We start from the raw sequence: 21,433 nt of genomic DNA on the forward strand, positions 1-21,433 counted from the left end.
GAACATCTCCTGTACCAGTCAGATTGATTTGATGGTACACACACACACACAAAAAGAAAATTTTAAAAAACAAACCCCAAAACAAATATAATTACATAAAAGTATTATCATAAATGACACCTGTTAATAATTTTAATATTCTTAAGTCTATAAAGCTGATTTTTGTCATGATCCCAATGTACAACAACATCCTACCTTGAACAAATAATTCATCATATAGCTATAAGAAAGTGAACTCACTTTCCCTGTCCGTGAGGGCCATTCTATGTGCAAGCAAAAAAAGAAAGAGTAAGCAAAATACTGCATATTCATTTTAGTGATGAGGACCTGAGATATCCAGGTTTACTTTTTTAAAAAGTCTACCAAGTTTTAATTTTTTTAAGAAAAAAAAAACTGAATAGTTTACAAATCTGCTACCAGAAAATGTGTTGATAAATGTTATTTAAAAATCCTGAAAAATTGCTTACTTTTTAAAATAATAATGCTTAGGACCTAATCTGAAATGTAAATATAGATTTGAAAATAAGGATGCTTCTGAATGCCATATTTAGAATTTTCAAATTTTGAAGCAAACAATGTTGCATATGTGATGTTCTTTTCAGAATACCATTAAAATAGCTATATTAAAGTAGGATTCTTTAAAAGTAAACACTTCTAGTCATTATCTTCAAGGAGTCCTGCGGGTGCTAGCATTAGGTTTCTAACAGCAAGAGCAATAGCTAATGGGAAAATGAGAGACCCAGAACACTTAATGTGCCCATGCAGCACCTGTACCTAGACCAAGAGGATGTTGGCAGAAAAGAGGAAGGAAGTACTGTGTGGCTTAAAATCAAGGGAGGTGTGTGGCAGGGTGGTATCCTTTCTCCATACTCAATTTATATGCCGATCAAATCATTCAAGAAGCTGGACTTTATGAACAGGAATCAGGATCTGAAGGAGACTCATTAGAAACCTGCAGACGACACAATCTCGCTTGCTGAAAGTGAAGAGGACTTGAAACGCTTGTTGCAGAAGAACAAGAACAGCAGCCTTCAATATGAATTACATTTCAGCATCAAGAAGACAGAGATTCTCACCAGTGGGTTAATAAGGCAAAACCATCAGCGATGGAGCAAAAGTTGAAGTTGTCAATGATTTTTTCATCTTACCACAATCAACACCCTTAGTACCAGCAGTCAAGCTATCACAACATGTGTTGACATTGGAAGAATCTGCTGTCCAGACCTCTCCAACGATCCAAGAAGCACTCATGTTAGTTTCAAAACAAAGATTCACCAAATTCAAGCCCCTGTGGTAGTCACTGTATTAACCCATTTCTTTAAGAGTCTTTCTCTTTCAATATGCCCTAAGGAAATTGTAACTGAGTCATGAATGGAGAAATAGGCCACCTACTGTGTGATTTACTGCCTCTGAGAACTCACTGGAGGGTCAGCTGTGGGTCAGTTCTGACTTGATGTCACACAACAGCAACCTGTTTGTAGTCGTGTTATTCTCAGTAGCATGAAAACGGAACTAGACCAACTGTCCATCAACAAATGAATGGACTGAGAAATGTTGATTCATCCACAAAGGAAATAGGATGCAGTACTATGGAGCAAGGGTTTTGTAAAATACTCTATGACATGGAAGACTGTAAAGAGCATTATGCCGAGTGAAATATCTCCGTCTCATAAATATAAATACTATGTAAGACCAAAATAAAAGGGTAAGTGTATACTACGTATGTCAATGTTCAAAAGGGGAAGGAGAGAGGAGGCAGCTAAAAAAAGGAAGAAGGGAGATCACTGAGAGCTAAGTGGCTGGATGAGGGGGTGTGAAGGAATAGGAGAGACTCAATCAGGACTTGAAAAGACAGGTCACTAACAGGCATAGCTCAATAATGATTAATTACAAAGCATTTAGAATGTAATGCACATGAATGACTGTGTACTTGAACAAAACTCAAAGTAAATATCAGATTGTCTAAAACACAAAGTAAAGGAAAGAAAAAAATATATGAATGAGTGTATACAAACCAATAAAAATATGAGAAGGGAAAAAATAATTAGAATAAGCCCACAGGTTTTGTTTAATGATGCTCTTCATGTTATATATAAGAAATTTGGGTCTTATGATAAAGGGAGTTGCCTAAGTTTCGTACAGGTTTTTAGAGACTTCATTTAATTCAAGACACCTTAAGTGTATGAACAAGAAACTAAAAATACACAGTATTTCAAGAAACCAAAGCATAATATAACTCAAGTACTATTATCTGTAATATTTGAAGAAGCAAATCAGATTTAACAAATAACATAAGAGCAGAAGTAAATAAGATGCTCAAGTTAAAGAGGCATTACTTCTAGTGATGTGGTTATTGTTTTATGTACCAATGAGTTAGTATCAACCCATAGCAGACTCTCCAGCAGGCTTTCAAGAGCCAGTGAATCACCATATGCGACCCTTGAGAGATTTTTCAAGGCAGTAAATTTCACAGGAGGTGACTGCTCATTCTCCTCCCACTGAGTAGCTGGTGAACTCAAACCACATACCTTTGCATCAGCAGCACCGTTTCTTACCACAAAGCCACTCAAGCTCCCCTATGATGTGATAGGAAAGCCTAACAGAAGAGAGAAGAGTCTGAGTAGGAAATGGAAGAAGTAATCTAGTTTTATTTACTTTCTTATTGAAGGTGTACAAAGTGCAGAAAATAACATTAACAGATCAATTGCCTGCCTTGAGCTCTCTGACAGAATATTTTGTATCTTAACAGCAGCAGTGCACTTGTCATTCACCATTATTTTTAGAATTACGAACATGAGAAACATTTAGTGGGCTCTAAATTGTTGTTGTTTTGATGAATAAATACACTCAGCCAAAAATCGACTGAGCATTCGGCAATGCTGGATTTCTCATATTCTTGACTTGTGAAGGTATAAATTCTGTTCAGAGGTGTGACAATTTGAGCTATGTGTTAAACACCAAATGGCAAATGTCACTGTCATCATCTCTAAATAGCATCTGAGACACCAAAAACATCTTGGGGTGGGGGGAAGGAATTCCTAATGAAACACATAAAGAACCTTGATAATGCTTGATGATGGCAACCAAGAGGCAGTGGTTAGAATCCACCGGCTGCTCTACAGGAGACGAATACGGTGGTCAGCTTTTCTAGATGTTACTGCCTTGAAAACCCTAGGCGGCACATCCGCTCTCCCACAGGATCGGATCGACTTTACACCGATGAATATGGCTTCCTTTTTTCAGTTTGATAGACCCCACTTCAAGTGTTTTTCCTACCTCTGACTTCTATGGTCTTGAAAAAACTGTTATTTTTATCTCCGGTAAAACAATTGAAGTTCTATGAATCTTCGGTCCTTTCTTTAAAGATGTACATGCTTAGAAGTTTCAGTCCTAAATTGAATGCCACCTGCCTGGCCTCTTCTTTTAATAGATCCGATGAGTTGGATTGCTCCTTTAACTGTGAGGATGATTCTGTGAAACTTTGGAGCCCCTGCTGTGACTGGTCCAATTGCTTCCTATGTTTCTTCTGAAAAGAAAGTTTAGCAAATTGGAATTTAGGCTTCATATCCTTCAGACAATATCTCCTATAGATTTCTCTCCTTAGTAACTATTTCAGTACGACTTAATACACCGTGAACCAAGGAGCATTAGCATTCTTTTTACTGTTGTACAGTAGCTAGAAAATAAAATGGTTGTATGCTTTTAGTTTGAAAGACTTTACAGGTTGTTTTAACAGTTTTGGAGCACCTTTGCTGTATAGTTCTCTCTCTTTTTTTTTTAAAGAGGCTAGAAAATAACTTGGAGGCAAAGATCCACTTAAGTGATAGAAAAGCTAGAGAAAATCGAAACTTAGTGACTGTTCTCAAAGTGGGTGATTTTCTTCATTTAGTTTTCTGTAAGCTTTGTTACAAGGAGCCTATTAAAATAAATTTACTATTGCCACGTCGGAAAGGAGGCTTCCTATATCCTTCCTAAGTAATGATGAGTTATGCAAAAACATGTTAAGTCTCAGGAGCAACTCAGTGTTTCAAGCACAAAAATCATTCAGAATTTCTGGCAGTATACTTGCCATCTTTTACTACCACCCGTCTGTTACAGCTTTATCTACCGGTGTTTTTAGTCCATTGTTGTGGCTACCGTGTCAGTCTAGTTCATATTAGCATCAATCCTTTACTTCACCAGACATATTCTGGTCTATTGATTGATCTTTCCTGGTGATACAATCAGAGTGGGTGAGTTAAAGTGTCACCATCAGCCACTTTGACAATCCACCTGGGGGAGGGTCTTCCTCTCCTTCACCGACCCCACTGCCTTTCTGAGAATCATGTCCCTGTCCATGGATGTGCCCCTCCCAGAAACGAGCCCAAAGTATGTGAGGGGAAGCTTTATCATCTTTGCTTCCGAAAGGCACTCCGGCTTTACTTTCTGTGAGATATATTTGTTCTTTTTTGCAATCCATGGGATGTTTAGTACTCTTCTCCAACACCGCAGCTCAAAGACATCAATTCTGTCATCCTTATTTGTTGTCCAACACTCAGATGCATAGCAAGTGAATCAGATATGACTTAGTCATCAAACTGACATCATTACCACTCAGTAATGTGAAAAGGGCTCTAACTGCAGACTTTCCAATGGCAATACATATCCTGATTTCCTGATTGCTGCTACCAAGAGTGTTGATTGTGTATTTAAGTAAGATGAAGGTGTTGACAGTTTCAACCTTTTTTACTATCTATCATGATGGTGCCCATAAGTCCAATGGCAAGAATTTTTGTTCTGCCAGAAGTTAAAGCAGGGTTTAAAAGAGGCTGTGGCCCCAGGGAGATCATTGCTGGTGCCAGATGGATCCTGGCTCAAAACAAAGAAAACCAGAAGGATGTCTATATATGCTTTATTGACTATGCAAAGGCACTTGGCTGTGTGGGTCATAACAAGTTAGGGGTAACATTGAGAAGAATGGGGATCCCAGAACACTTAATTGTGGTCATGTGAAACCTATACGTAGACCAAGAGGCTGTTGTGTGAATAGAGCAAGTAATACTACGTGCTTTAAAATTAAGAAGAGAGTGTGCCAGGATATATAGTCTCTCTCCACACCTATCCAATCTGTATGTTGTTTGTTGTTATGTGCCATCGAGTTGCTTGCGACTCATAGCGACCCTGTATGTATAAGAGCCCTAAACGCTGCTCTATCCTGTGCCAACCTTGCTTGACACACTCATTCCCATCACCCTAATCACAAAATCAATGCAGAGCAAATTATTCAGGAAGCTGGACTCTGAAGAGGAATGTGGCATCAAAATTAGAGGAAGACTTATCAATAACCTGTGTTATGCAGATGATACAAACTTGTTCGCTGAAAGTGAGGAGGACTTGAAACACTTGTTGCAGATGATTAAAGCATACAGCCTTCAATATTGATTGCAACTTAACATCAAGAAAGCAAAAAAATTCTGGCTTTTAATGCCAGCAATGGCTTATTTTTGCCTGAAGACACAAAAAAGCCTTGTGAGTATTAATAAACAGTTCTTAGTTTAAATGAATAAGGTAGCTTGGAGATGCCTTTGAATTGCAGTGTTGTAAAAAAAAAATTGAATATACCGCATACCATCAACAGAACAAATTTTTTTTGAAGAAATGAAGCCAGTATGCTTCCTTAGAAGGGTGGTGAAATTTCTCTAATACTCTAGTTTATATTTTATGAATTCAGTCTTACAACTTTGAAAAACATACAAATTAGTGCTGTTTGTGATGAAGTAATACTTTATCTAGAAAGTAATTTAAAATAATCTAAAATGAAGGAGATGCTTTATAAAAGGTTCCATGTTATATAAATGTCAATCACTGTATTAAAACTTAAGAAAATGGTAAAATGACCAAGATACAAAATACTAGCTTGATAAAACAAGGTATAACACTTAGATTATTTAGAGCACATTAACAGTGATAATTATTGAGATCATGTAGCCAATTAAATAGCGTATGATTTAAGAAATTAAGGATTGAAAGTTAATGTGTCCAAAATATCTGTAAATTTTCATTTAAATTAATAATGATAACAAAAAAATTAAAGAACGGCTTATGCTGCCATAGAAACACAGCTAGCCCGGTTGATTTAAATCTGGTTTAGGCATTGAATGGATTTGTGATGTCTGGCGAATGATTTAGCCTTTCTGAGCAGCTTTCTGTAACTTTTAAAGGAGAAGATTAGTTCACCTACTTCGTAAGGTTAGAAGCTCTAATGGTGCCGTGGATTAATCACTGTCCTGCTCAACAGCAACTACAAATAATGGTCCCCACCCCCCAGTTACTCCACCGAAGGACATTGAAGCAGTTTGTGTCCATATATAGGTTTAGAGACTTGGAGACAAGACCCTTCGGGGAAATTCCACTCTGACCTCCAGAATTGCTATGCATAAAATCACAGTTCCAGCAATGGGGTTCTGTTAGAAGATTAGCACAAGGATTAGAAATAATTTGTCAGAACACTAGTCCCACAGAAGATGCTCAACAGATTTCAGTCATTACTGCTATATCATCATCATTATTATTGGTTGTGCTTACCAGGAAGCAATGTATGTGACTTGTTTTCTCACTGTATTATTATTATTATTATTAATTTTAATGAAAATTTACAGATATTTTGGATTTCCATTCATTCATTGTTGCACTTTTCTCCCTGCCCACTCCTCCCCTCCAGTTCATTCATCTCTTTGAAAAGTAAAAATTCTTTCATTGTCATACAATTCCTCCACTCAAGTCCACTCCACTATGCAACCTTTGTTCTGGGCTCATATCATGACAATAATACCTTTTAAACAGTTCTCTCTCTCTCTCTCTCATCTGTTTCAATGCAGTATACATAATTTATCCCATCTTTCTCAGTCTCACCCCCCCCAAATCCCTATGTTTTCTCACTTTTTACAGGTTCTGAAGTTTTTTAAGGAATGCATGTGTGCATAAAGGTAAAAAAAATGTTGCACTTATGGTCCTGAGGCTGCGTCTTTTTTTGACTTCAAGCCAGTGGTCCAGGTCCTTAGGAATGTTATTCTTCATGCACTAGGTGATCAATTACACCCCCAACTGTATTTTTCTTTTCCTGGAAATGCAGGGCAGAGTCATGCAGAGGCCCCAAACCTCCAACTGCCGGCGTCTCTGGAGAAGAAAGACTTCAAACATTTTCAATCCCATCAAATTGAATTTTAAAAAGTATAATATTACCAATTACATCACTTCAGCTTTTCAATTCAGCTACATAAATGTAAATATCACGCCATAAAATATTAAAACCAGCCATATAAACAGCACTCTTCGGATAGGAATGCAGCTCGGGGATAGATTCACCCAGTGAAGCACATTAGCTTTCGCCTTCCTGCTGAATTTTTCCTTCTGTTGTAGTGATGAAGTTAATTACAGTTCGTATTTGAAATGCACTTAGCGGATGGGGAGCGTTTCTCCATGATCAGCTGCCATTATAAGGTACGCTTTCCTCAGCAGTGAAAAATCCAGCAAGTGGCCTTGGCTGAATAGATTCAGGCAGACTTATTTTTAAAGCCCTTTCTTTCTCTTTCTACATCCCTCCATTTGCTGGTCTGAGATGTCTAAAAATACCTAATCATGTATAAATCCAAAGGCTTTTTTTTTTAAAAAAAAAAACCAATATATTATAAAGGAGCTCATGGGCACCCACATTTTTTATCACATTCTTTTTTTGGATTTTTTTTTCATGACACAATTATCTTGCTTACTTATTGTGTGCTGAAATTAGTTCACAGTTTTGCTTTTGATAGATACTTTTTCAAGAGTTTAATACGTGAAAAGTGTTCTTAAATGTCACTTCTTGATTTCATTATTATTACCACAAAGAAAACTTGTGTGGTGATCCATGGTGTGGAAAAGGAACTTAATTCTCTTCTTTCTTTCTTTCTGACATATTATGTCATAGCAATCTGGGTTTCTCTGTCTATATTACTCTTATTTTCTTTTACTTTACTCACCACACGTCCTCTCATCACAAGTTCTTTCATTATTGTCTTCCAAATCTCAGGTTTCTTCTTCCCTTTCCTTGTGTTCAACTAGCTAAGAAGACTTCAGTTCCGATGGTCCTTCATCAGGCACGAACTCCCTCGTCTTCATGAGTAGGTCGATTCTTCTCTCTATGCACACCGACACCATGATGCTCATGCCTGTATCACTCATCCTGTTGCATGTTACAGATCAGAGCACTCATTTCACCCTGTTCTTCATCATGACACCATTGTTGTTGTTAATCAAGTTGTTAATCGTTGTGGTGTCATCAAGTCGTAGGCAACACCATTAGCAGAATGAAAGCAAAGGCAGATGGGGATTTGCTTAAAACACAGTATCCATACAGTCTAAAACAATTCTGGCCCATCTAGAGAGTAGTCAGTAAATAGTAAAATAGTAACTGAGCCAGTGAATGAATACTTGAGCATGAAACAAAATGATACATGCAGTAGGTCTGATAAAATATTAGTAACTAGGTAACTTTGGCACCTTTTAGTGTGGATTTGGCTGTTGAAAAATGTCTGATACCTCTGAGAGGTCATGAATCAAAATAGGCGATGTCTTTGGGTTCTCTAGGGAGAGAGAAGGGAGCGCCGGTGGAAATGAGCTGTACTGGCAATAGGAAGAAGGCACGAAGGAAGATGAGGGATCTTCTCCCGTGGGATTTATTGCTTCAGAAAGCCTGCGGGAGGGTCAGCTATGAATTAGTTCTGACTTGACAGTATGTAGCGACAACAACAGAGGAGAACCAGTAAGGAAGGAAGGGAGAAATCTTTCCAACATTGAATGAGTAATTTTTAGAATTCAATATACATAGTCAGTTTTCAATGGAACATATAATTTAAATAATAGCACACCCCCTCAAATAAACAATAACAAAAACCATGTAAGGACAGGTCCTAATTAAGTAGTTGTCCTCCCTTCCCAAGGAAAAACAAAACCTGGCATTTATTAAAGTTGTAAGGAGCACAGCACACTTATGTAGGGTATCTATTATCCTTTCAAAGGGCTTGTCAGGTTGATGCCACTACTTTCATACATGTAAAGGAATTTAGCCCCGAACAATGATGACCATTTCCCCAAAATTATAAAGCCACAGTGCAGACTTTCTTTTAGAAAAGCATCTAAGAGCATGACTGCCGAGCCATCTTCTAATTATATCTACACAAAACCTTCAGTAGATACACCAGAGCACCCTGTAGAGATGAAGCCATTCTGAAAACTTGGCAAAGGTACACAGGCATTTCTAGAAATCCTGATTTTCTGAAAATTTCAAGGAAATTAATTGCTTAGTGAGTAAAATAAAAAGATAAATTAAGGCCAATCGAACATCAAAGCTGCGTGAGTAAGCCATCAGCTTGGTGAACTTAGCCAGGAGTGAACCAGCAATAATGCAAACAGTAATTTGATCCTATTGAGGTGTTAAAAACACTCAGGCTGAGCACATGCTAAGCAAAAAAGGTTAGATGCTTTAATAATCCTCATTGGGTTTCAAAATCCAAGTGATATCCTGTCTTTAATAGACATATATCAATCAACAGTAATTGAATGAATAAACTACAATGAGTATGAATGAATGTATAAAACACAATATATGAAAGACTATATAATATACAATGTACATAAATGAAATACAATGTAAACAAAACATTCTGTGCATAGCAATTAAAAAAGAAGGGGGGGAAAAAAACCAAAACCAAAATGATAGGTGACCCAAACTGACCTCAGAAATGTCTAACTATATGGGCCTAATTCTATATTAGCTTAACTATCTTCCATTTCCTTGTCAAAATAGTACCAAATAAAATGTTTTCTTTGTGAAAATTTCTAACTATACATATATTTTTTAAATGTCCTGTGCAGAGTGAACACTGAGTATAATAGCAATTTTGCTACATGTTAAAATGTATAAAGACATTGTCAGATATATAGGGTGCTCATACTGATGGATGACAGAATTAAATATTTATTTTTATTTCACCTGATTGCTATGTTTGTCCTTTTTTTTCTTTTTTTAATTTATTATTAATTTAAGTAAACATTTACAGACACTTTGGATTTCCACTCATTCATTGTTGTACTTTTCTCTCCTCCCAACCCTCCCCCTGCTATGTTTATCTTAACAAGTAGAAAGGATCAAGGTCAAATAAATGAAAATAGATAGCATAATTACTAGTTAAGTCACATATAGAGAAACTGTTCTATGGATCTGTTTATAAGACTTGTTAAACCTTTTACTGGAATTTGATTCAATACGGGAATAGGGTCGAGAATATGTCAGTACTCATGACAATTTAAAAGAGCTCAGTAAATATGTCTGATAAATACATGTATACTAAGCAGTCCAGGTAAAAATGAACGATTATGGATGATTTTGTACTTGCAAATTAATTTTTCCAGGAAAAGACTGTCTTGCTAGTTTGTCTTATGAGAGAAAAGGCCCACATCAGGAAATCTCCACACTAATCTCTTACTGTTGAATCACTGGGCTACAGAGTTGAAGACCACCCATTTACAACTGGCCAGCTGTCACACAGATACATGGGCAAAGTCATATGGGAAATGAACAGCAAGCAGATGGAACAGATGAGCCAGGCATTGCTTTAAAAATGGGATTTAAAGCAATAAGCATTATCAGTTTGATGTAAAAATCATTGTAATCATGCAATCAATACATAACTTACTCCCAACAGTTGATTATAATATCTTCATTTAACACATTTCTACTGGGTATCTATTGGTTGAACTCATAGTGCAAGATGTCATGATGTGAGAAGCAAAATATTAATCTAATCTCTGGAAAAATCAAGTGGATAGAGATGCTTCACGTTACTAGGATAGGTCTGTTCTTAATAGAGATCTTGTCTGCTTGTTACCTAATAGAATTCCTCAAGGAAGTTTTTCATTTTAATTTTAGTACGACATCTGGTGCTCTTTAGATAAAATCTTGAGGCAAGATCTATTCTAAAGTTAGAAAGACATTAGTTGGCATGACAAGCCATTTTTAACTATGTCATACGAGTCTAACATCATAGGGCATTCTATCATAGTATCTGGTTTCCATGTACCTTTCCATGTTCCCATCAAAGAAATCAATGGATATCCTTAGGATGTTTGTAGAAAAGGAATGAGAGGCATTTAAAGGGGCCATTTTTACAGATATTGTTTTGTTGCAGAAGTAATGCTTATTCATTAAAGAGCATTCAGAATACCAAGGTGGAAAGGTAAAGCTAAAATACCGAGAAAATAAAAATATAAAAAATAATGAATAGTCTTTATTACAAATTTTATTCAGAACACTTTATACCAACTATTTTTTTCTCTTTCTGGACTAAAATGCATCCTGACCACGGTGTCAAGATCAGAGGAAAACTCATCAATAACCTGTGTTATGGAGATGACACAACCTTGCTTGCTGAAAGTGAGGAGGTCTTGAAGCACTTTTTGCAGAAGATCAAAGACTATAGCCTTCAATATGGGTTGCACCTTAATGTCCAGAGAATAGAAATTCTTATCACTGGACCAAAAGGCACCATCATGATAGATAAAGACTGAAGTTGGGAAGCTCTGGTGGCCTAGTGGTAAGGAGCTGCAACTACAATCCCAGAGGTGCATGGTTCGAATCCACCAGATGCTCTGCCGGGGAAGGAGGGACAATCTCCTCCTGTACCAGTCAGATCTAATTTGACGGTACACTCACGCAAAAATAATAAAATAAAAAAAAATTTAAAAAAAAAGACTGAAGTTATTCATGATTTCATCTTAGTTGGGTCCACAATCAACACCCTTGGTACCAGCAGTCAGGAGATAAGGAGAAACACTGCACTGGAAAAATCTAAATTCAGAAATCTCTTCAGGTCACTGAGGGGCAATAATGTCAGTTTGAGGATTAAGGTGTGCTTGATTCAGGCCATGAGAGCTGGGCAATGAATAAGGATGATAGAAAGATTGACGCCTTTCAGTTGTGATGTTGGAGAATAGTACTGAACGTACTATGGACTGCCGAAATAACAACTGTGTCTTGGAGAACGGGCAGCCAGAGTGCTCCTTGGAGGCAAGGATGACAGAGCTTCATCTCACATACTTTGAAGATATCGGTAGGAGAGGATATTTTTTGGAAAGGGACATCATGTTCTCATGTTTGGAAAGGTGGAGGGACAGTGAAGGAGAGGAAGATTGTCAACCAGGCTGATTGACACAGTGACTACATCGATGGGCTCAGCTGTGTCAGAGATTGTGAGGTTGGCACAGGATAGGACAGGGTTCAGTTCTGTTGTTCACAGGGTCGCTAAGAGTTGTACTTGACTCATGATGGTACTTGACAACCACAAACACGGTATTTATACCTTGGAGAGAATGCAGCCAGCATGATTCTTAGAGGGAAGGATGAGCAATGTTTTAGAAGGGGCCAGTCCTCAGAGAATGACACCATGCTCAGAAAAGTCTAGGGGAAGATTCTCAAAGAGCTGAATTGATACACTGACTATAATAATGGGCTTTAGTGCGGCAGAAATAACGCGGATGGCACAGGTGAGGGCATGGTTCTGAGCTGATGTTCGTGGTGTTGTTATGAATCATACTCAGCTTGATGTCAGCTGACAACAGTAACCACCAGAGTATTTAGAATTCTAACATTTGTTCCTGCTTTAGTTACATCTAAAATAATGAAAAAATTGTAAACATTAATGTTGGGATATTGTTATTGTTTGTCACATGACATGGTGGTTGAAATGAGAAACTCACATTATCTCTAAGTTAATGCTATTTGAGCACTGCTTGGGGTTCTTAAGATAATAATTCTGGACTCTTATATGTTTTAATAAGTGGGATGAGATAATAAGTCAAATAAGAAACTATCCTGCATGTAAGTACAGGGACTAACATGATGTGGGACTTCGAAAAGGACTACAACGCTTTCAGGTAAGCTGACTTGCAGAGCAGGTAACTTACAAAGCTTGTTTTCAAAAATAAGAGAATTTCTTTCTGTAGAACTAGACGAGATGATATTAAAATTCTTCCCTTTATTAAAACTATGAGAAAAACGACATCACTGTTGAGGCATAACTGAGTACAGTACGTTACAGAAGCAGAACTAGGTCAGGTTTACTTCAATTTGCAATTAATATTTGAGGATATTTCTATTACTTTATGAATTTTCTTCATCTTAGACAATTTAACTGTGAAGCACTGCACTTTCTTCACAACTAATTTATAAAATGTAATGAAAAATAATTTCTTTATGCATTGTCTAACAAATGGACTTATTGCTATGTGAAGGTAATTTAAATAATGGTTGAGAGCTTAACAGTAACATGTCCTGCTCCGCATTTTTTAAGGCAAGAAATTGCTTACAGCTGATCTACGGATGGAAATTGGCAACATCCAATATTTTCAAAGTATCGTGAATTGACCAGATTTCAAACCTGTCTGAGAGCCTTCAATTCAGCAATATTCATGAAAAATGATTAGCTAATATATACTGAAGATAAAATTGTGTATTGAGCATTGTTATAACTTGCAAGAAACATTTTCTTTCCAAAGAATTATATACTTTGTCAATTTCTGTTCCAAAATGGATTCATGTAAATATCACTAATAGACCAAAATGGAATTGAGCAACAATGTGATTTGAGTAACTATCTAAACTGTAGAATTCTATTTATTTCCCTCTGTTTAGCAACAATTTCTTCCACCATGAGAGAAAACAAGACAGAAAGGCAGAGAGGAGAAGTTGAAGTTTTCAAATTAATGCTAATATTTTCCCCCCAGAAAGTCCCTTATCATTTTGGCTTTGGCCTTTGAAGACTGGGTATATTTAGCATTAAGTGGAGGCTATTGTTAAATCTCTCTCCATCCTTTTGAACTTCTTACCTTCTACCTCAATCTACAGTAGAGGACTCACAGAGGCGCTCTGCATGGAATTCAAGTCAGACATCAAAGCAGCATCTTTGTTCATGAATCTGTAATCAGCTAATTCAGTGAAAACAGCCCTTTCATTTGTAGCATGTATCCACACCTGCCTTCTTATGACTGTCTAGCCAGCATTGTCCTTGTCCTATGAGGCAGACAAGAGGAGACAGAAGCATACTCCTTTTCCAAAGCTGTAACAGAGCAGACAGTGACCACCAATATTTCCTAGGGAATGCAGGGAAACCCCACTAGTCCACCTGGAGCTTACAGGCAAGTGGGGACACAACTGTAATATGTATTTTAGTTAACAAACATACATTTAGAATTTGAGAAGTGCATGAAGGACACAAATGATGCTGTAAAAATAAAATAGCTTTCTTGTATTGAATGGGAGTTCAGAAAGCATACAGAAAAGCACAGAGAGTTGCACTGCTAACCCCCAAATAAGGTCTTTCTGGCAGTTTGAATGCACTAGGGTCTTTGCAGAAGAAAGATAAGCTATCCCCTATGTGATTTATAGTCTTTGAAAACCAGCTGGTGGCCTGGTAAGTCAAGAGGTGTACTGTCAATCCAAAGGCAGCGTTTGAATCCACCAGCTTCTCCATAGAGAAGGATGGGTTCGTTTCATGTGATTTACAGCCTTTAAAAGTCCCGGAAATGTTAGCTATGAGGCAATTTCCAATTGATGACAAAGTGATGAAATTCATTATAGGCACAATCAGTTGAATCTTCTTAGCATCAGCAATATTTTAGATGTATGCAAAAGTGGCATATAATTAAATTTACTGAGGGGTGTATAGACCTTTGGAAGACATACCTGGCAGATCTTACAACTGGTATAAAGGTCCTGTGGCAGAGGGAGCAGAGCACATTGAAGGTGTTTGAATAAATCTGAATTGCAGGGAAAATTAGTAGTTCAGAACATAATAAATAGCAAAATGATTCAGGACTCAGTATGGATATTTGCTACTTCATCCTATGAGCATTGTTCATCTCTTTACCAGTGGCTGCCTTTAATGGGTTCTTATTTGATAAGACCTGGAGATAAAATATCCACCCTGTGATTCAACATTCTCTTGTCTTCTTTGCTTCAACATCGCTCCAACCCTATGTGGTTGTTATGTGCCATCAGGTTGACTGCAACTCGTAGCGACCCTGTGTACCACCTCACTATCTCTGACACACCTGACATCCCTGCCACAGCAGCTTGTCAATCCATTTCATCCAAGGTCTTCCTTTCCTGTGCTAACCCTCTTCTATCCTTCCAGACATGACTGACGTTCTTCTCCAAGGACTGGACCCTTCTAACACCATGCTCAAAGGATGTGAGCTGGACCTTCAAAATCGCTGCCTCCAAGGAGCAACCTGGCTTCACTCTCTCCAGGGTAGACCTGTCTGTTCTCTTAGCAGTATATTTGATGTTAAATACGCTTCTCCAGCAGCATAACCCAAAGACACTGATTCTTTTTCTGTCATCCTTAGTCATTGCCCAGCTTTCAGATGCACAGCAAGCAACTGAGAAAACCACAGCCTGGGTCGCGTGTGCTATACTGACTTTGTTGCTCTTTGGCACTCTGGAGAGGTCCTTGATGACAGATTTTTTTTTTCTCACTTCAACTTGTCTTTGGCGTTTCTGACTGCTGGTGTTGATTGTAGATCTAACCAAGGTGAAGTCATTTACAGCCTCAATCTTTTCTCCATCTATCATGATGCTACCTATTGGCCTGAGGGTAAGAACTGTTGTCTTCCTGATGTTGAGATGCAATCTATATTGAAGGTTCTAGTCCTTGTTCTTCTACAGCAAATGCTTGAAGTCCTCCTCAGTTTTTACAATCAAGGGTGCTTCACCTGCATAGTACAGGTTGTTGATAAGACTTCCTTCAATTCTGATATCACATTATGCTTCTCAACTCTCAAATGATCTGTTCAGCAGACAGAATGAAAGGTATGGAGAAAGGATGCATCGCTGAAGCCCTCCTTTATTGATTCAGGACCATGCAGTTTTCTCTTGCTCTGTTTGGGCAACAGCTTCTAGATCTAGGTACAGGTTTCACATGAGGACGATCAAGTGTTCCGGGATACCCAATCTTCTCAATCTTAGTCAAAATTTGTTGTGATTCACACAACAAATCAGATGTGTTTGCACAGTCAATAAAACACAAATAGACATCATTCCGGTACTTTTTCATTGGCAGTGCTACACCTTATCACTAAACAACCACCAGAGCTGCCCTCACATAGACAGCAAATGCAATTATTATACAGTGCTAAGTTTAACCCTTTATCAAGGTCACATCTGTCCTCCTTAGAAATACCATGAAGGTAATCATCAGATCTCTTATTTAGGAAAAAAAAAATTCTCAGTGGAGACAAATTTTTCTAACTCTTGAATTGAAAATAATAAGTTGTGTCTTTCTTCAAGTCTAAATTAAAGCATAACATTTTTCTTTCTAAACATGTTTGTTCACACTGTGTATGAGGTCTTTTTTTTCTTTCCCTCGCCCCATAAATGATATAGACATTGATATCCATGATATGCTAATAAAACAGCTGGGTGGGATTTTCCCGATGCCCAAAGAAACTCATGTCTGAAGGTCACCACATGCACATTTGCTCCTGACATTTGTTTTGCTTTTGTGATGTTCCTCCAAATCCCCTCCATATGACTGGGAATCAGGAAGGCTGTGTTCTAATCCTGGCTCTGCTTTTGTTGTGTTGACTTTTTTTTTAGCCCTAATCAATTTATTCCCGATCCGTGTATGAAAAAAAAAATTAACTATACCATGGCCAGATTAATGGAAGCTCTGGTAGTCTAGTGGTAAAAAGCTGTGCTGCAGTGCCAAAGACACACACTTCAAATCCACCAGCTGCCCAGTAGGGGAAGGATGAACAATCTCCTCCTGGGTGATTAACTGCCTCGGAAAAGCCGCCGGAAGGGCAACTATGATTGTAACTTAATACTAAATCAACAACAACAACTATGACCAGATTAGGGAGTGTTAAGAAGCTGCACTGCAATCCTAGAGTCATGTGGGTGGAATCATATCTGTTCTTTTGGCAGTCCATGTTATGTTCAATATTCTTCCCCAGGACCACAATTCAAAGTCATTGATTCTTCTTTTGTAGAAAAATAAGCCACTCCAAGTAGTAGACTTGTAGGCCCAGGTAGGTACTTTGAAAATTATCCAAGACCGTTCAAGTTTATGCAACTAAGAATTGTGCTTATGACAGGACAGTTCTTCTTAGAAAATGTGATTTCTGTGACCGTGTGAGGAACTCACTCAGAATATTTGTATGTATATGCACCATCTTTGTAAATACATTATAAGAATTCATGGACTTTGAAAATAAATTTTTGGAACTAGGTTTCCTATTGTTTGTACATTACTCATTTTCAACAATAATCCTTTTGGAAATAAAATTATACACTTAGCCCAGTGTCTAGTACAATGCTCATGGTTGAAGTTCACAAGCATTTGATAAATAAGACAATGATAGAATGAAGTGATAGTTTTAGCTTTTCTCTCTCTTCTGTTCATATCATTTAGACATACACTTCTGACACTTTACCAGCAAAAGGCAATACATGGTGGAATCCTACTCTTCTTCCTTTGCTCGTATGAAACTCCCCATGTCTCACTGGCTATGCACATAAAGGAATTGTCAATAATGTTTTCTAAATTTTTCTACAAGGAATATGTGCATAATCTGGAATGGCCTATGCAGTTAGGGGGATCAAAGACAGGTCAATTTTATTTACCTTGAGAAGATTGGGCTGCACATGGCAGGAAAACCTGACTGTTTGGGCTGAGTGAGAGTTGGAAAATGTAAAGGGGGGAAAAAACCCTAACAATTAGAATGTTAAGGTGTCCAATCCAACAGTGACAGCCATCATTTCTTGGATCAGCTCTAGAAGTTCTAGTCAAATGAACCCAGATTCCTTTTTATGGGATTGTTTGGTCAGTGCTTGCTATCAACAATATCCTGAACAATACAGAAGACAAGGAGGAATAACATCAGCCTTTGCCTTGAGGTAATCTTTTCTGCCTTGGTATATATTTACATACACGGAACAGTTCCGTAATAAGATGCTGGATCTTTAATCATTGGACTTCTATAACGATGAAAAGCTTTTGAGCAATGAGCATTAGGGGATTCAGATGATTATTACTCAAGCTTAATGTTCAGAGTCTCAATATTTTCTTGTCATTTGCTTCCTGGACTGGACTCCCTAGAGAACAATGGTATGTTAACAATATATATAACTTATTATTTTCCACAATTGGCATACTTAGTGAACGGTTCCTATGTGCCAAGAGTTATACTCTAGATGAATTAGCCATGAACTACAAACATGGATACTCTAATAGGCAGACAGAAATGCCAGGGAAATAGCATAACATTCAGAGATATGTACTCTGGTACTGAAATATTCTCTGGCTATGAGAACACAAAGAAGTCAAACATGTATATCCCATTAGATTTGGTTTTTGTCAGTTAAATTCAGAGGCAGAAAGAGGAATATATTTCTTAGAGAAAGCATTTCATGGAGGCATGAGGAAGCATTTAAAATTCGCCATCTCTGAGGACATTCTTATGTTTGGAATGTTGTTGTTAATTGTCTTGGAGTCAAGCACAACTCATAGTGACCCTATGAACCAAAGGCCTGAAGCCCCTCTGCAACTATTAAAGTTTATAGAGTTTCCAGAGGCAAACAACAATATCATGGTTTCGATAGGATATTTTTTTAGATAGATAGCTTTTGTTCTTAGGTTATGATTATCAAACTGATAATTGAAGAAAATACTGAAATGAAGGCATATCTTAGAGAAAAATATGAGAAACAAATTTTAGCAATTTTTAAGGTAGCATTTTCATCTCTTCCTTTTCTACTTTGACATTATCCATAGAAAATACTGTTTTATTCTAATTCTCTTGGTATGTCCTCTAGATAGACACTGTTGCTTATTCGGCTTTCCCCATCTTTCTAAACCACACTATCCTGTATAGAATGACCTGTCTTAGTTCTGTCTCCTGGCAGCCAGCTTCGGTCACTAGACCACTCCATCCAACAAATCCAGGCCAAATCTATGTTAGACGAACATTGTCTGTCACTCAAATGCTATTACCAGAATTCTTTGATGAGGTTTAAGTTACAAGCTTTCTCAAGAATATGGATTACATCTTTATTTATAGCCTTCAGTATGGATGACATCTCAACATCAAGAAAACAAAAATCCTCACCACTGAACCAATATGCAACAACATAATAAATGGAGAAAAAGAGTAAAATTGTCAATAATTTCATTTTATTTAGATCCATAATGAACAACCATGCTAACAACTGTCAGGAAATCAAAAGATATGATTGCACAGGGAAAATCTGTTGTCAAGGACCTCTCCAATGTTCTAAAGTGCATATAGACTCTGGTGCCCCTGATCCAAGCCATGACATCTTCATTTGCTTTACCTGCATCTGAAAGTTGGACAGTGAACACACATGGCAGTAGAAGAATCTATGTCTTTGACTTGGGGTGTTGGGGAAGAGTACTGAATATCCTGTGGACTAGCAGAAGGGCAAACAAGTATGGCATAGAGGACTTGCAACCAGAAAGTTCCTTAAAGGCAGGGAGAAACTTCATCTCACACATTCGGGGCCCCTTGTCAGGAGCATAAGTCCCCAGGAAAAGGTGTCATGCTGGTGAAGGTTGAAAAGGGTCAGAGTAAGAGAGAAAGACTCTCAACCAGATGGATTGACAGATGCAGCTACTCTAACAATGGATGTGAGTATATCAGAGATTGTGAGGACCGCACAGGATCGGACAAGTTTCAGCTCTGTTGTTCACAAGGTCACTATGTACCATAGTGTACTCTGTAGCACATAAAAATAACAACATGAACAGCAACAACTTGGGAGACAGGGGAGGAAGAGATTTCTCAATACATCTCTGTATTCTACTACCTTAATGTACCAAACTATAGTCTAAGCAGTATCTTCCAAAAGCAAATTACCAAACAAAAAGCACGACTTACAACCAGCTATTGTGCCAACAAGCACACTCAGAGCCAAGCCCTGGTTTACCTTCTGTCAGGTTCCAACTGTCGACTCCACTGTAAGTTAAAAACTGATAGCCCTGCAAGGCGGTCATTTATTCATGATTGAAGTGTCTGACTGAGGAGCCACTGATCACAGGCTGGCAGCTGGCCTGAATGCACGGTCAGCTCTTTTCTCCGCACTATTTTGAATCTTTAAGGCGGCTGAACACACTCACTGAGTGATTTCACATAAATGAAAGCATACCTCCAACACTCCAGTCGGTGCTTACAATTCTGACTCGACTCAATTATGTAAGGGACTTTTGTGCCCAAATAGACACCACTGACGTGACACACTGCGGATGCTATCCTACCATCACAAGCCACAAAAACCCATTAAGAAAATATTTAGTGTAACCCAGAAAGAAATGTGACTCACTTTATGCAAATTCCTAAATACATCAATTTGGATTACTCACATATTTTGAGCCAATGCATGTGAAGCTATTCCTTTGAAACGCTGTTAGGATCAAAGAACCAGTGTTTAGCCGCAGAGGCTGGAAACATTATAGCTTACATTAACTATTTAAGTATGACTTTTCCAAAATGCCTGTTCTCATATCAGGACGTTTAAAAAATATAAAGAAACTCTATATTAAGATGGATTAGGACATTAATCTCCTTGCAATGTGAATTGCGACAAGGAATATGCCCACATTGTATACTCGATAAGACGTATTAAATCGAAGAATTTCAAAAGAAGTGAGGTACTTATTACATGTCACGCACACACTTTTCCATGATATATGAGTTTACACATAATGATAATATACATTTCAGAATGCTTGGCTCCTCATATAATATGTATGCTTAAAAATAGGGGATGTGAAAGGACCTTAAGCCCAAGGAAAATCAATTTGTAATAATTTAAGCCGCCACACTGCCCCTATCCTAAAGTAATAGGTAGTTGAAAAGAGTACAAGATATTCCATTTCTGTCACTGTTCAGTTAGGGAAAGGGGGGAAAAATGGGTGCTTCCATTTTTCAACATTATGTTAATGGAATGCAAATAGAAATGGTAGAAAGAAAACTGGAAGGCAAGATGAGACTTTCTGCTGGGCTCAACATTTCAGAAAAAAAAAAAGGCCACAGCACAAATCTCATTTTCTGTGTGAAGCAAGAAGGTTAAAATTTGTATTTAATCACAGATTGGACTTGCTATGGCTCTGAAAAGCCATCATAAAGCATTGCTAGCGTGGGCACATTTGTTGACCGGATAGTAGCATACGATTCAATTTTCCACCCTTTGCTGTTGAATGCAGATAAAAAAAAAAGGAGTGAAATGTATAAATTCTCTTCCCCAAAATGATATTTCTAGTTGATGATATTCAGCTGTATTGGAGTCTGCAAAATTTCTTTGCTCCCTAACACAAAGATTTAAATATATCTATATATTTTT

The sequence above is a fragment of the Elephantulus edwardii genome, unplaced genomic scaffold (genome assembly GCF_000299155.1).
Source record: "Elephantulus edwardii isolate Elephantulus edwardi_28Jun2011 unplaced genomic scaffold, EleEdw1.0 scaffold00001, whole genome shotgun sequence".
In the NCBI taxonomy this organism is placed as follows: Eukaryota; Metazoa; Chordata; class Mammalia; order Macroscelidea; family Macroscelididae; genus Elephantulus; species Elephantulus edwardii.